Below are 14,903 nucleotides of genomic sequence, written 5' to 3' on the forward strand. Positions count from 1 at the left end.
GTAATTTGAGTCACTAATGTTTTTAGCTAATATTTGCACTTAGTCTTTTAAAATAATTTTGCCTTTTTAATTGGAATTTCAAGAATTGGAATACTAATCTTAAATTTCAAACCACCAAAATCTTTTCACTTTGAAAATTGGAAACTATAAGCTGTTAGTGAAAAAACTGATAAATTTTTAAAGTGTCAGTTTCCTCATTCACTCAATGTTAAACAGTTTATATTCTCTGATTGGCATGTGCCACTGGTGAAAGCATGTCTTTTGAAGAAATTGACAGAGACATTTGCAATACTGTACCCTTCCTAAAAGTGTATGATAATATTGAATCTGCTTTATACCCTTTGATAGTAATCACCGTCACAGAGAAGTAAGTCTGAATAAATGAATCCTGCAAATGACTACCTAAATATATACTGAAAATGAAAAAAAAGAATGTAAATTATATGTTCTCTATGATTACAATCTTATAAATATATATGAACTATAAATTTTTAGACAAAAATGAAGTCCACTCTGTTAGGGCCAGATGGAGTTGGGTTAAATATTCTTCTTTAAAGTTTATTTCAGGGGCCAGCCCTGTGGCATAGTGGCTAAGTTCATGTGCTCGCCTCTGGCAGCCCTGGGTGCACAGGTTCGGATCACAGGAGTGGACCTAGCACTGCTTGTCAGGCCACTCTGTGGTGGCGTCCCACATAAAATAGAGGAAGATTGGCACAGATGTTAGCTCAGCAACAATCTTCCTCAAGCAAAAAGGGTAAGATTGGCAACGGATGTTAGCTCAGGGCCTATCTTCCTCAAACACACACACTACAGTTTACTTCAATAAATTTATAATAATATTTTGCTATTAAAAATGTTTACACTAATGGGGCCGGCCCCGTGGCCGAGTGGTTAAGTTTGCGCACTTCGTTGCAGCCTCCCAGGGTTTCTCTGGTTTGGATCCTGGTCGCAGACATGGCACTGCTCATCAAGCCATGCTGAGGCGGCGTCCCACATGCCACAACTAGAAGGACCCACAGCTAGGAATATATAACTATGTACTGAAGTGCTTTGGGGAGAAAAAGGAAATAAATAAAATATTAAAAAAAAAAATTACACTAAGAAACAACTTTCAAAATTATATTCCATGTGAAAAGGTGCAGCCATTTTGAAAAATAGTTTGGCAGTTCCTCAAAACGTTAAACACGGAGTTATTATCTGACCCAGCAATTCCATTCTTAAGTATATACCCAAGAGAAATGAAAACATGTTCACACAAAAACATATACACGAATGTTCATAGCAGCATTATTCATAATAACCAAAATGTGAAAACAACCCAATGTCTATCAGCCAATGAATGGATTAACAAATGTGATATATCCATATAATGGAACACTTTTCAGCCATAAAAGGAATGAAGAATGGTGGCTACATGCCACAACATGGATAAACACTTAAAAATTATAGTTTTTTAATTTTAAAAAGCCAGAAACAAAAGACCACTCATTGTATGATTTCATTTATATGAAATGTTCAGAATAGGCAAATTCCTAGAGACAGAAAGTAGGTTAGTGGTTGCTAGGGCTGGGGCTGGGGAATTGGGATTAGCTGCTAATGATATGGGGTTTCTTGCTGAGGTAAGGAAAATATCTGGAATTAGATTGCTGTGATGGTTATACAACCTCATGAGTATACTAAAAAACACTGAATTGTACATTTTAAGAGAATAAGTTTTATGGCATGTGAATTATATCTCAATAATTAAAATTTTATATTCCACATTTCTCATTTCTTTTCTATGGCAGTAAATTAAACCTTTTAGAGTGAATTTTAGTTTATTTTGAGATAGTTCAAACATACAAAAAAAAATATGAAGAGTAAAACACTCATGTACTCATCACTCAGCTTAAAAAATTAAACATTATCGAGGCCAGCCCAGTGGCGTAGTGGTTAAGTTCGCATGCTCCATTTCAGCAGCCCGGGGTTGACAGGTTCGAATCCTGGGTGCAGACCTACCACTCACCAAGCCACACTGTGGCAATGTCCCATACAAAATAGAGGAAGATGGGTACAAATGTTAGCTCAGGGCCAGTCTTCCTCAACAAAAAGAGGAAGACTGACAACAGATGTTAGCTCAGAGCCAATCTTTCTCACCAAAAATAGATAGATAAATAAATAAATAAACATTATCAATTCAGTTAAAATCCTCCATCTACCCATCCCTCGATCACATTTCCCTTGCTCCTATCCAAAGGGAAACACTATCTTGAATTTGTGTTTATTATTCCTTAAACTACTTGTAGCATTGTTGTGTGTGATTTTTAATTTTATTTTAATGGCACTTAATACATGTAACTTTAACTCATTCATTTTCACTGCTAGATGTTATTCTATTATATGACTTTACCATCATTTATTTATTCTTCTATTGATGGACATTTGAGTTGTTTCCAGGGAGTTTTTGCCAATCTGTTAGGTGCATTATGGTTTTAATTAGCAGTTAGTTCTTTTATTACTAGTGAGGTTGAGCATCGTTTTGTGTTTTTGGTTCATTCATATTTTCTCTTCTGTAAATTGCCTATTCGTATGTTTTGCCCATTTAAAAAATTAGGTTATTTGCTGCTTTAAAATTTTTTAGAGTAAATCTTTTTTTTTTTTTTGAGGAAGACTAGCCCTGAGCTAACTACTGCCAGTCCTCCTCTTTTTACTGAGGAAGACTGGCCCTGAGCTAACATCCATGCCCATCTTCCTCTACTTTATATGTGGGATGCCTACCACAGCATGGCATGCCAAGTGCTGCCATGTCCACACTCAGGATCTGAACCAGCAAACCCTGGGCTGCCAAGAAGTAGAACGTGCGAACTTAACCACTGTAGCACCGGGCCGGCCCATAGAGTAAATCTTTTTTTATAAAACAGCTTTGTTGAGGTTTACTTTACAGATCATAAAATAATGTTTTAATGGTATGAGTCAATGATTTTTTAGTTAATTTACACAGTTGTGAAGCCATCACCATAATACAGCTTTAGAACATTTCCATCACCCCAAAAACATCCCTTGTGCATATCTACAGTCACTCCCAGTTCCCACCCCCAGGCAACCCCTAATCTGCTCTCTCTATGGATTTGCCTTTTGTGGATATTTCACCTGAGGGAATCATGCAATATGTGTTCTTTTGTGGCTGGCTTCTCTCTCTTAGCATCATGTTTCTGAGGTTCATCCAGGTTGTTGCATGTCAACATTTTGTCCGTTTTCATTGCTAAGTAATGTTCCATTGTATGAATATACCACATTTTTTTAATTTGTCATCAGTTGATGGGCATTTGGATGTACAGTAAATCTTTTTTTTAAACAGCTTATGAGATGTAATTCACATACTATACATTCACACATTTAAAATGTGCAAGTCAATGGTTTTTTAGTATATTCACAGATTTGTACAGCCATCATCATAATTAATTTTAGAACATTTTATTGCTCCAAAAGAAACCCCACCTCACTCCCAAATCCGTCCACCACCATTCCCCTCTCCCTGCAACACCGAGCCCTAGGCAGCCACTAGTCTACTTGCTGTCTCTGTAGATTTGCCTATTCTGGATATTGCATATAAATGGAATCATACAATATTTGGTCTTTTGTGATTGGCTTCTTTCATTTAGCATGATACTTTTAAGGTTCATCTACATTGTAGCATGAAGCCAAATTTCATTCCTTTTTATTGTTGAATAGTGTTCTGTTAGCTAGCCATGGGGGTCTACTGGTTAAGATTTGGTACTCTCACCGCTGTTGCCTGGGTTAGTTACTCATTCAGGGAACCACACCACGTGTCTGTCAGTCATCATACTGTGGCGGCTTCATGTTGCTGTGATGCTGAAAGCTATGCCACTGGAATTTCAGATAACAGCAGGGTCATCCAAAGTGGACAGGTTTCAACGGAGCTTCCAGACTAGACAGACCAGGAAGAAGGACCTCGCCTCCCACTTCCAAAAAAAATTGGCCATGAAAACCCTGTGAATAGCATTGGAGCAGATGAGAGGATGGCACAGAAAAGGCTAGGCAGAGTTCTGCTGTGCTGTACACAGGGCCACTAGGAGTTGGTGTGGATTCGACAGTACAAACAGCAAAGTACTCTATTGTAGGTATATACCATATTTTGTTTATCCATTTATCATTAGATGGATATTTGGGCAGTTTCTACATTTTGGCTGTTATGAATAATGCTGCTATGGATATTTGTGTACAAGTTATTATGTGTACATATGTTTTCATTTCTCTTGGGTATGTAACTAGGAGTGGAATTGCTGGATCGTATGGTAACTCTATGATTAAGCATTTAAGGTTTTGCTGCTTTGTTTACCAGAGTGTCTGTATCATTTTACATTCCCACTAGCAGTGTATGAGGGTGTAGACTAAATCTTAAATCATGCTCTTTCAGATAAGAAAGCAGATGCTTTTGTTTTGTTTTAAGCTTTATGTATGATACTAGTAAATTCATAGATATAAGATGCATGCCTAAAAATTCAAAATTCATTGTCCATAACACTCACTTTTTACTAAAATGATGTGGAGTTTCTTTTGGAGCAATAAAATGTCCTAAAATTAATTAATTGTGATGATGGCTGTGCAAATCTGTGAATATACTGAAAAGCCATTTTTCATTTAATTTTGCTGTTAAAAAAACAGAGTATACCCTTTACAGGGTTGACCTGGCGCAGAAATATAGAATTAAATTGCTCATCAACAAAACATGACATGGTGACTTAGTAACTATAGTCCTGGGTTTTTTTAAATGCCTCATTTAGAACCTTATGAAAAGAAATATGTTCTACATATTGGTAGGCAAGGACTTTTCAGATTATAGGAAGACAAGAAATTATATAGAACAGTCTAGAAAGCAAATGTTCTGAATTAGAGAATAAGGCCCAACTAACTTTTAGAAAGATCATCTTCAGTCATGTCCCATCTAATAAATACCATGATGAAAAACTCTTAAATGGTTGGATGTGGAATGTCAGAAAGACTTGAAAGTGCTGGTACAGGTAGGACTAATTATGACTAAACTTTGGTACAAACCCCTCATAGTAGTCCTTGGAAGTTAATAAATTGCTTTTAGAGGAAAAAGAAAGCAAAACAATCTCTGGAAATGAATTTGTCTCTAAAAAACAGAGAGATACAGAAGTGGTAAATCTTGCCATTTCTCCTATTCTTGCCACCCAAATAGGGGGAAAAAACACCCCTCATAGTTCAGTGAACAGTTTGGTGAATTTAAAACCTCCTGGAGAGGCAAGCAAAACATTAGTTTGCTGTAGACACTGGATTATGCACAAGTATTGGGACTGTCATGAAAGCAGGAAGGGCTGCAGAAGGGTAATTATTCTCTCTGCAAGGTTTTGGCAGCTCAGCTGCAGTGGGAAAACAGAGGAAATGTGTATGTTGGAGGAGAATGGTAAACACTGTGTAAAATTTAGCAACAAAGGATGTGTTGTCTTTATTAACTTTCTGCTAATACTAAATTATAGAGAACAGCTCAAAGGCAGGAAATAAAGAAAACATCTGGGATGGTTGAGTTGATCCAGCAACTCACTGGGTACCAAGAGGGTGTTTAATTTTAGAGAGGCATTTGGGAGCATTTCCAGTTCTGGTTTACTCTGTCTTCTTTTCTTTTTAACAGATTTATTGAGATATTATTCACATACCACACAATTCACACATTTAAAGCATTCAATTCAATGTTTTTAGTATATTCACAGGGTGGTGTTGTGCAACCATTACCACAATCTAATATTAGAATGTTTTTGTCCCCCTAAAAGGGTCCCATACCCATTAGCTGTCACTCCCCATTCTCCACTTTGCCCCCAGCCCTAGGCAACCACTAATCTACTTTCTGTCTCTATAGATTTGCCTGTTTTAGACATTTCATATAAATGGAATCTTATAATATGTGGTCTTTTGTAGTTGGCTTTTCACTTAGCATGATGTTTTTAAGATTCATCTATACTGTAGCATGAAGCAGTAGAGTAGTTTCCCCTTATCCATGGAGGATACGAACCAAGACCCGCTGTGGGTGCCTGAAACCGCGGATAGTATCAAACCCTATATATACTATGTTCTTTTCACTTAAAGGAAACACTTTATGGCTTCTTTTTGGCTTATCTGAATTGCCAGCATCACCACTCTTGCACCTTGGGGCCATTATTAAGTGAAATAGGAGTTTCTTGACTATTAGTACTGTGATACTGCAATACTCAATCTGATAACCAAGAGGCCTACTAAGTGACTAACGGGGCAGTTAGCGTATAAAACGTGGATACACTGGACAAAGGGATGATTCATGTCCTGGGCGAGATGGAGCAGGACAGCACAAGATTTCATCATGCTACTCAGAACCTCTTGCAATTTAAAACTTATGAATTATTTCTTTCTGAAATTTTCCATTTAATATTTTCAGACCACAGTTGACTGCAGGTTACTAAAACCAAGGAAATCGGAACCGTGCATGAGGGGACCACCATGTTTCGTTCTTTTTCATGCCAAGTAATATTCCATTATATGGATGTATGTACCATATCTTGTTTACCTATTATCAGTTGAGGGAAATTTGTGTTGTTTTCATATTTTGCCTATTATGTACAGTTCTGCTATGGACACTCACATAAAAGTTTTTCTGTATATGTGTGTTTTAACTTCTCTTGGGTGTATGTATACCTAGGAGTGGAATTGCTGGATTATATGGTAACTCTGAGTTTAACCTTTTGAGGTACTGCTGGACTGTTTTCCAAAGTGGCTGCACCATTCTACATTCCTACCAGCAATCTATGAGAATTGCAGTTTGTCCACATTCTGGCCAGCAGTTTTTATTACCTTTTTTTTTCATAGCCATCCTAGTGGGAGTAAAGTAGTGTCTCATTGTGGTTTTGATTTACATTTCCTTAATTGCTTATGATGTTGAGCAGCCTGTCATGTGCTTATTGGCCATTTGCATGTCTTCCTTGGAGAAATTTCTATTAAGATTTTTTGCCCATTTTTAAATTGGGTTGTCTTTCTGTCATTGGTAGGTTGAAGGATGCGACTCACCCTTACCAACAGCTCTGTCCAAAAATCCTCCTCATCAGTCTCCTCTCCTCTTGACCCTCCTGTGTCCTCATCTCAGTGTGCTGTCTTACTTTAGTGTTTTAAGTCTATTTTGTCTCAGTGCCTCACTTGACATTTTCAATTCAACGTCCTGTGTCACCTGCATTATGACAGCCACCCATGTGGCTGCCATCTCAACATCTAACTATAGAGAGCCAGTTTCGTCTTTATACATAACACTGATCAGATTGGTTATCTGATTTTTAAGACCATAGCAGAATTAGAAGTAACAAATTAGAAGTTAGTTGGGGCCGGCCCCGTGGCTGAGTGGTTAAGTTCATGCGCTCTGCTTTGGTGGCCCAGGGTTTCACTGGTTTGGATTCTGGGTGCAGACATGGTACTGCTCGTCAAGCCATGCTGAGGCAGCGTCCCACATGCCACAACTAAAAGGACCCACAACTAAAACTACACAGCTATGTACCAGAGGCCTTTGGTGAGAAAAAGGAAAAATAAAATCTTTTTTTAAAAAAAGAAGAAGTTAGTTAGACTGATTAAGGCATACTGACAAGAGAATGCCAGCAAAAAAGAGCAAGAAAGGAGACAGAAAAAATACCCAAAAAGGGCATAATTTGAAAAGCAAAATATGTGGGGGCTGGTATGTTCAGTATAGTTTATTTAAGAAAGCCTATAATCCATTTTAGTAATATTTCCTTCTGAAAACATTAAAATATAAATATATTTTAGCATTTAAAGGAACAAACCCTCAGTTATCCGAATGAAAAATTTATGGCAGGAACAATGACAAGGTAAGGCCTTTTTACACTTGCATCCTTCATGTACAGCAGCAAGTGGAGCAGTGTGGCTCTGGTAGGCCACGTGGAATACAGGTGTATATATAGATGCTAATTGAATTGAATTGAAAACTTGGCATGGCCGCTTGTGCTTCATCTGCATAAATAATTCTTGTTATTTCTATGTGTGTACCTTACACCTGGTAAAATTGTCTAAGCCAAAAAGGGGATATGCAGTTCATATAACTTTCACTCCAGTGGTTTCCTATTCCGTCTCCTTCTGACTTTGACTGACTGGAGCCCAATCCCTAGAATGCTTAAATTCTTTTGTCCTCCCTGGTATCAGAGGGATTAATGGTTTTTCTTTGCCTAGAGAGGTGAAGAGAGGCCTAAATTGCCTAGAAATCAGTTCTGGGTAGAGCAGGACAGGAGAATTCCAATTCTTTCTGATTTGGACATTTTCTTGCTCTTAAGAGAACTGGCCAGAATCTGATACTGGATGGGGGGATGTTTCCTTTTAGTATTCCTCACAATACTTGCCGAGACTCCCTAAAGGCAGAAGAAATTTTAGGGTAAGAAAGGCTAGAAGGTGCCTAATTAGTTTAAGTTTATTTCCTACATTCTCATTTCCATTTTATCTCTCTGTTTCCAGATTCAGGGAGACTTGACTTTAATTATCCAAGTCTTTTTTTCCTCATCTAATCTTAATGAATTTCTAATTAAAGTTTCTGTCAGATTGGCCAGTTGACTCCTCTTTCTGAATTTTTAATTATTTTTGTAAAGTAAATTAGAATAATAGAACCTTAGAGCTGGAAGGAACTTTAAAATAATTTAGTCTAACCTCTCTTTTTTTTTTAAGATTGGCACCTGAGCTAACATCTGTTGCCAATCTTCTTTTTTTTTTTTTCTTCTCCCCAAAGCCCCCCAGTACATAGTTGTATATTTTAGTTGTGGGTCCTTCCAGTTGTGGCATGTGGGATGCTGCCTCAGCATGGCCTGATAAGCGGTGCTAGGTGCGCACCCAGGATCTGAACTGGCAAAACCCTGGGCCACCGAAGCGGAGCACACAAACTTAACCACTCGGCCACGGGGCTGGCCCCCTCTCTGTGTGATTTTTAGGTAACTTATTTGACACTTGAGTTGTGGGGATGAATAAGGTAGCATTCTTTAGCACGTAATGGGTACTCAAAAAGCTGTCAATTCCCTTTTGGTTCAGGGAAACTCTTTTTAAAAAAAGACTATTTATACAATATGCTCTGAGAGCATGCACAGTGCAAAATACTATATTAGGTAACTTGCCTTGTTCTTTTGCTTCTCACGAGTCTTAATTAAGCTCAGTAAGTACATTAGAAGTTCTGGAACACTACTATCAAAAGGATCACTGTGATATTTTAGAAGGCAGCATTTGACTAGTTGAATGTTTAACAGGGGTAAAATCAAGTTCCAGCTTGTACTGAATTTCAATGTTAGGATTCAGTCAGCTTGATTCTGAGTAGGCTCATCATGCTTGTCTTTCTACACATGTACATCCCTTAAAAGATAAGGCCATAAATTAAGAAAACTGTTCCATTTACAGTAACATCAACAAGAATAAAATATTTAAGAATAAATTTAACATTTGCACATGGCTGTATATTTTAATTTAGAATATTTTAACATGAATTATGTTAACTGGTCCTTATGCAAAAGCTCGATGCCTACATTATGAACAAGGAACCTGAGACCTAGGGAGATTTAAACGTCTTAACCATGTTCACTCGCTTAATATGTGGTTTGGTGCAGTCACATAAGTGGCAGAAGCAAAATTCACACCCATGTTTCCTAATTCCTGACTTCCCGGTGCTCTTTCAACTAGTCTACAGCAGTCTCTATGGGGTGAGCTTTACAGTATAATGAAGTCTGTGAAATGAGAAATGGAGTACATGAGGACTACTTCTGTTTTGGTTTGCTTTGCAACAGACACACATGTTTATTCTTAATACTTTTGACCATTTTGAGTCCTCTGAGTTTTTCCTTTACTTTTTATTTTAAATTCCTAGTCAATCTTTCCAGAGAAATTCAGTCCTCCAGACATTGAAGGTAGATGCTGAACAAGCCACTATAATAAAATCAAGCCTTCTTTTGTTCAGTGTGCTCTCCCTTCTATGGCTGAAGTTCTACAATTCTGTTCAGTTAATTAGCGCTGATTGAATAGCTTCTAGCTATAGCTTTTTTAAAAAATGAAAATACAGGGGGCATTGTAACCTCCCCTCAAAAATAGAGCTTTTGAGAAAATAAACAGCAACCTACTTTGTTCATTCATTCTTTGATCCAGTTAATCAGTCACAAAAAAATTTACCAAATATCTATGGAATGCCAGATACTTTGCTAGGTTTGTAAATACAGAAATTATTAAGGGCTAGCTGCTGCCTTCATGGAGCTCCCAGTCAAGCAAAGAGTTACAGTAGTCTGTGATCTATAGTTAAGAGTATCCAGAAATATGCCTCTATTATTTGTTAGAGACATCCTGTAAGCTGAGATGAAGGGTTGTAAGGCTTAACTGCAGACTCCTCTTTTCGTGGCTGGGTCTGTGATAAAAGGCCAAGATGCATTCAGAAAGGAATGTGGAAATCCCCAGAAAGGAAGGAGGAAATCCCGAGGCTGCCACTGGGTCATTGGTACCAGTCTGTTTCCTTGTTTTATCTGTTCTGAGCTGTTATGGGGTTTTTTTGAGGAAGATTGTCCCTGAGCTAACACCTGTGCCAATCTTCCTCTGTTTTATGTGGGATGCCACCTCATTGTGGCTTGATGAGTGGTGCTAGGTCCATGCCTGGGATCCAAACCTGCAAAACCCAGGCCACCGCAGTGGAGTGTGCGGACTTAACCACTATGCCACCGGGCTGGCCCCTGTTATGTTTTTTATAGATCCATACTCACCTCTTATTTTGCCGCTCAGCCCTGTCCTACACATTTATACTGGAAAAGCCAGGGGTAAATAGGGAGGTTCAACTTTTCTTCAAAGCACCACTTTACTTACTCTCATAGAGGCTTTTTCACACCAAAGAATTGAAAAGATACCCTGAGTCTGTCTCTGCCTTGCCTGCTTCAGCTTTCCCATCTCTTGGTATTTTGTGTGGTGATCCCTAGTTGTACAGATACCTGAAGTGACCAGAAAATCTTTCAGTTAAACAGGATTTCATCTTTAAAGTACTAACTTCAGAGCTGGTAGAAGAACAGAAAGCATGTGGGGAAGGATTAGAAATTTGTTACATCTTGGTCAAGTTGAAGATTCAGTGTTTCAAAATTTTTGAGGTAGGGAGGAATGGTTCATTTTTTTAAACTAGTCCTACCTCTTAGTGGCTGAGGTACCAGAAAGGTATAGCAGAAAATGAGCAAAGGTGCAGTCAAGTCAGGGAATGATAGATGAGACACGAAAGAGATCTTAAAGCTTGAGTAATACAACCTCTTTATTTTCCAAATAAGGAAACTGAGACTCAGAGAAGTCAATTGATTTGTATTAAGTCTCACAGCTGGTCAGTGGAAGTATTTACAAACAACCGTATGTGAAACAAACCCAATGGTTATACTGCTGAAAAAAGGAAACTTCCAAATGATATGGAACATTTTTACCAAAGGTAGAAATAATATATGAAGTGTTAGATTGTATTTCAGAACTTGAATTCCCATCCCTTCTTGCCTCCAGATGAACAGAGAAGACCTCAACTAGAAAGAGACTACATGAAAGCATCGTTGAGGAAATTCCACAACACTTGAATGTTAGGGCACAGAGATGGGGCAGTAGGGCCCTCCCCTCAGTGGCGTGGGAAACATATTACCTATCGTGCCTTCAATGCTTTCTCAGTCACCAGCCTGGTGTGGAGACTGGAACTGGCCCTAACAGTTTCCTCCATTTGTAGTATGACTTCATTGGAAGGACTGTTTTTTCTAGGGCATTTGATCATCAGTGCTGGCACCAAGAGATCACAGTTCAGCATTGGCTGAATCAGTCTAGCCTCCTGTATTCCTTTGGGTCACTAAAAATGGGTCACGAGATTGCAGATACAAGTCAATGATCTGAGGAGTCCACAGTAAGGGGAAGTGACCAGATTCCACTTTGGGAGTGTAAGTAGAAGGTAATGTTGAATGTCAGGTGCAGACCAAACTGTTAACCTGCATTAAGTTCAATGCAAAGCAAGAGATTGGAAGGAGGGAGCTGTCATTGGAAAGGGCTGGTTGTGGTATGGCCCTGGAGATCTACCAGCTATATAAGACTCCCAGTAGGAGGAAGAGGAAGTGGGACAGAAGCTGCTGTCCATGGTGCCACTCAGGAACTCCGGCCCTACTTTGCATAAGTTGCAGGAATGGAGTTACTAACAACCTGACAAACTGGGATCTACTGATTCTGAGAGGGGACAGCTGGGATAAAGTTGGTATAGGTTAGGGATTGAAACAATGAAAATGTCATCATGCACAAGGGAAGGTGAGTATTGGGAGGCCATGGAGTACATGCTTTGTTCTTTCTAAAATTGTGGTAAAATATACATAACATAAAATTTACCATTTTAACCATTTTAATTCAGTGGCATTAAGTCCGTTCACAGTGTTGCACAACCATCACCATTGTCTAGTTCCAGAACTCTTTCATCACCCCAAATGGAAACCCTGTACCCTAAGCAATCAGTCCCCATTCCTCCTCCCCCAACCCCTGGCAACCACTAATCTGCTTCCTCTCTCTATGGATTGTGCATGGATTTTATGTCAGACAGATCTGGGTTCATCCCGACCTTGCCATTTACTAACAGTGTTCCTTTGCTCAACTAACTTTGCCCTCTGAGCCTCAGTTTCCACAGTTTTAGAATGTGAATTGAAATGCTTAACTTGCAGGACTCTTGTGAGGATTGCTTGTATGTTAAATGTTTCGCTGAATAACCTGGTTTATTCTTGAGTAGACATGCAATAAATGATAGTTATTGTTTGCTTCATAAACGCAATAATAGTGGGATGCCTTTAAATTGTATACTACTGTATTTAACCTGCTTATTCACCACAAATCGAGGCAACACAATTTAATCATCTCCTCTGATGGGTCCTGAAGTAGGGAATTTGACTTTTGCCTTCCAGGCTAGTTGAAGAGACGAGAGATAACTGTATATTCAAAGACGGATTATATGTTACAAGCTGTAAAATCCTATTGGAATTTAGAGGAGAAAAGTCATTAATGGTGGCTAGATGCTTAATGAATATTTGAATTAGTGAATGAATGAATGAATGAACCGTCGAACAGTCAAATATATAGCAGGCCTGTGGAAGAGGTAGAACTTGATCTGGATCAATTTAATAAGTACCACCTGCTTTTTATCTGCAAAACACAATCTGGTCATTAGGATGCACAGCAACCCGTAAGGTGCGTAAAAAGAAACTGGATTTTGATGATTGTTTTTAGATGGTCAGTCCAAAACTTTTGGGAAATAGATGTACTTCCATCAAGGAACTCTAAGGGAGACAGATTTGGGCTCAGTACAAGGAGGAATTTACTATTAATGTTGGAAAGGAGGTGACAATCCTGTATGTGTCAAATAGAGGCCAGTCAAGTTCTTTGAGATATCATAGAGAAGACTCACTGATTAGCTTAAGCCAAAGGACACCTTATCTCCAAATCTTTCCACTTTGAAAAAAAAATCCCTTTTCTCTATTCCTATCTGTGAACTTAATGGATTAATAGTTGATGGATTGATAGGAATTATTCTTAATTTCTCTCTCTTTCCACATACTCTTCCCTTCATCACTCCCTATCCCTTTAATTTGTTTTGTTTTTCTTCATCGCATTTGTCACTATCTGATATTGTATATTTATTGCTTATTTTCTGTCCCCTCACTAGAAGGTAAGCTTCTTGGAAGCAAATAATTTGTTCACCACTGTATGCCTAGCACACAATTGGCATTTGATAAACATATGGTGAACCTTTATATAAAAATAAATAACATATCTATATAAATAGCTGTACTGTCTTTTTTCTAGATATAACAGTACTTCTTCCTTGTAAGAAAATACAGAATAGTGTAAGAAGAGAATTTAAAAATTGGAGAAATTTATCAACAACAACATATACCCCTAAGAAATGTGCTTGATTGAGTTCATGTTAAATTTTGAAGTGCTTTGGCCCAATCAAGCCAGTAAATAATGGAGATTTAACTCCATCTGTTTGTTATCGGATTTTTTTGTTTCTGTTGTACAAAAGATGCTGGTAAGGAAGGATGGCTCCATAGGGATTACCTCTGGGAACACAGAATCCAGAGCCTGAAACAATAGGCCCGCACGTTATCTGGGGGAATCTTTTTCTTACCTCCTGTAATTGGTGATATCATAATTAGGCCTGCATATTATTTCTGAACACTGCCATACAATGCACTTCATTTAGCTGGGTTTATGGAGATTAGATCATGCACAGGAAGCTGGCTCCTTGGTTATCAGGCTCCACAGAGGAGTCGGGAGGCTTAAGGAGTTGTGAAAAATTAGGGTTGATTTAAAGGGACAGGATTCTCAGGAAAAGCACAGAGATTTTTCCAGCTTGTGCCTCTATGACCTTTAGTTTCCCATAAACAGCACTGACTCTTACCTCAATATTCTTTCTGTAAATACGGGCTGCATTAAGCTTCCCTTTCCTCATCCTTTAAAATAGGGCTGCAAATACCTACTTGGTGAGATTATAATAATTTTAATGACCTAACTCTTTAAAGAATCTAACATGGTACTTGGAAGGTAAAAATCCTAGCATGCTCCTGGGGCATATACTGAGAGTGTAATCCTTGTCAGTTCCTCTTTCTTCTCCCTTTACCATCATTATTGCTGTCCACACTATCAGGCTTTAATTTATTATAACAGAATTACATTTTGAAATCCTTTTGTGTTTTTTGTTTTTTTTTTTTTTTTTTTTGAGAAAGATTAGCCCTGAGCTAACATCTGCTGCCAATATCTGCTCTTTTTGCTGAGGAAGACTAGCCCTGAGCTGACATCCATGCCCATCTTCCTCTATTTTGTATTTGGGACGCCTGCCACAGCATGGCTTGACAAGCGGTGCA

At 38.3% G+C, this 14,903-nt stretch overlaps 1 protein-coding gene across 1 annotated transcript in view; it reads left to right on the forward strand.

Annotated features, from left to right (window-relative positions):
- The window catches only part of TANGO6 (transport and golgi organization 6 homolog), a 193,719-nt gene that overhangs the window by 27,075 nt on the left and 151,741 nt on the right, over positions 1-14,903 (forward strand). The gene's annotated exons all lie outside the window — the stretch shown is intronic.

Source organism: Equus quagga, chromosome 13 (genome assembly GCF_021613505.1).
Source record: "Equus quagga isolate Etosha38 chromosome 13, UCLA_HA_Equagga_1.0, whole genome shotgun sequence".
NCBI lineage: Eukaryota > Metazoa > Chordata > Mammalia > Perissodactyla > Equidae > Equus > Equus quagga.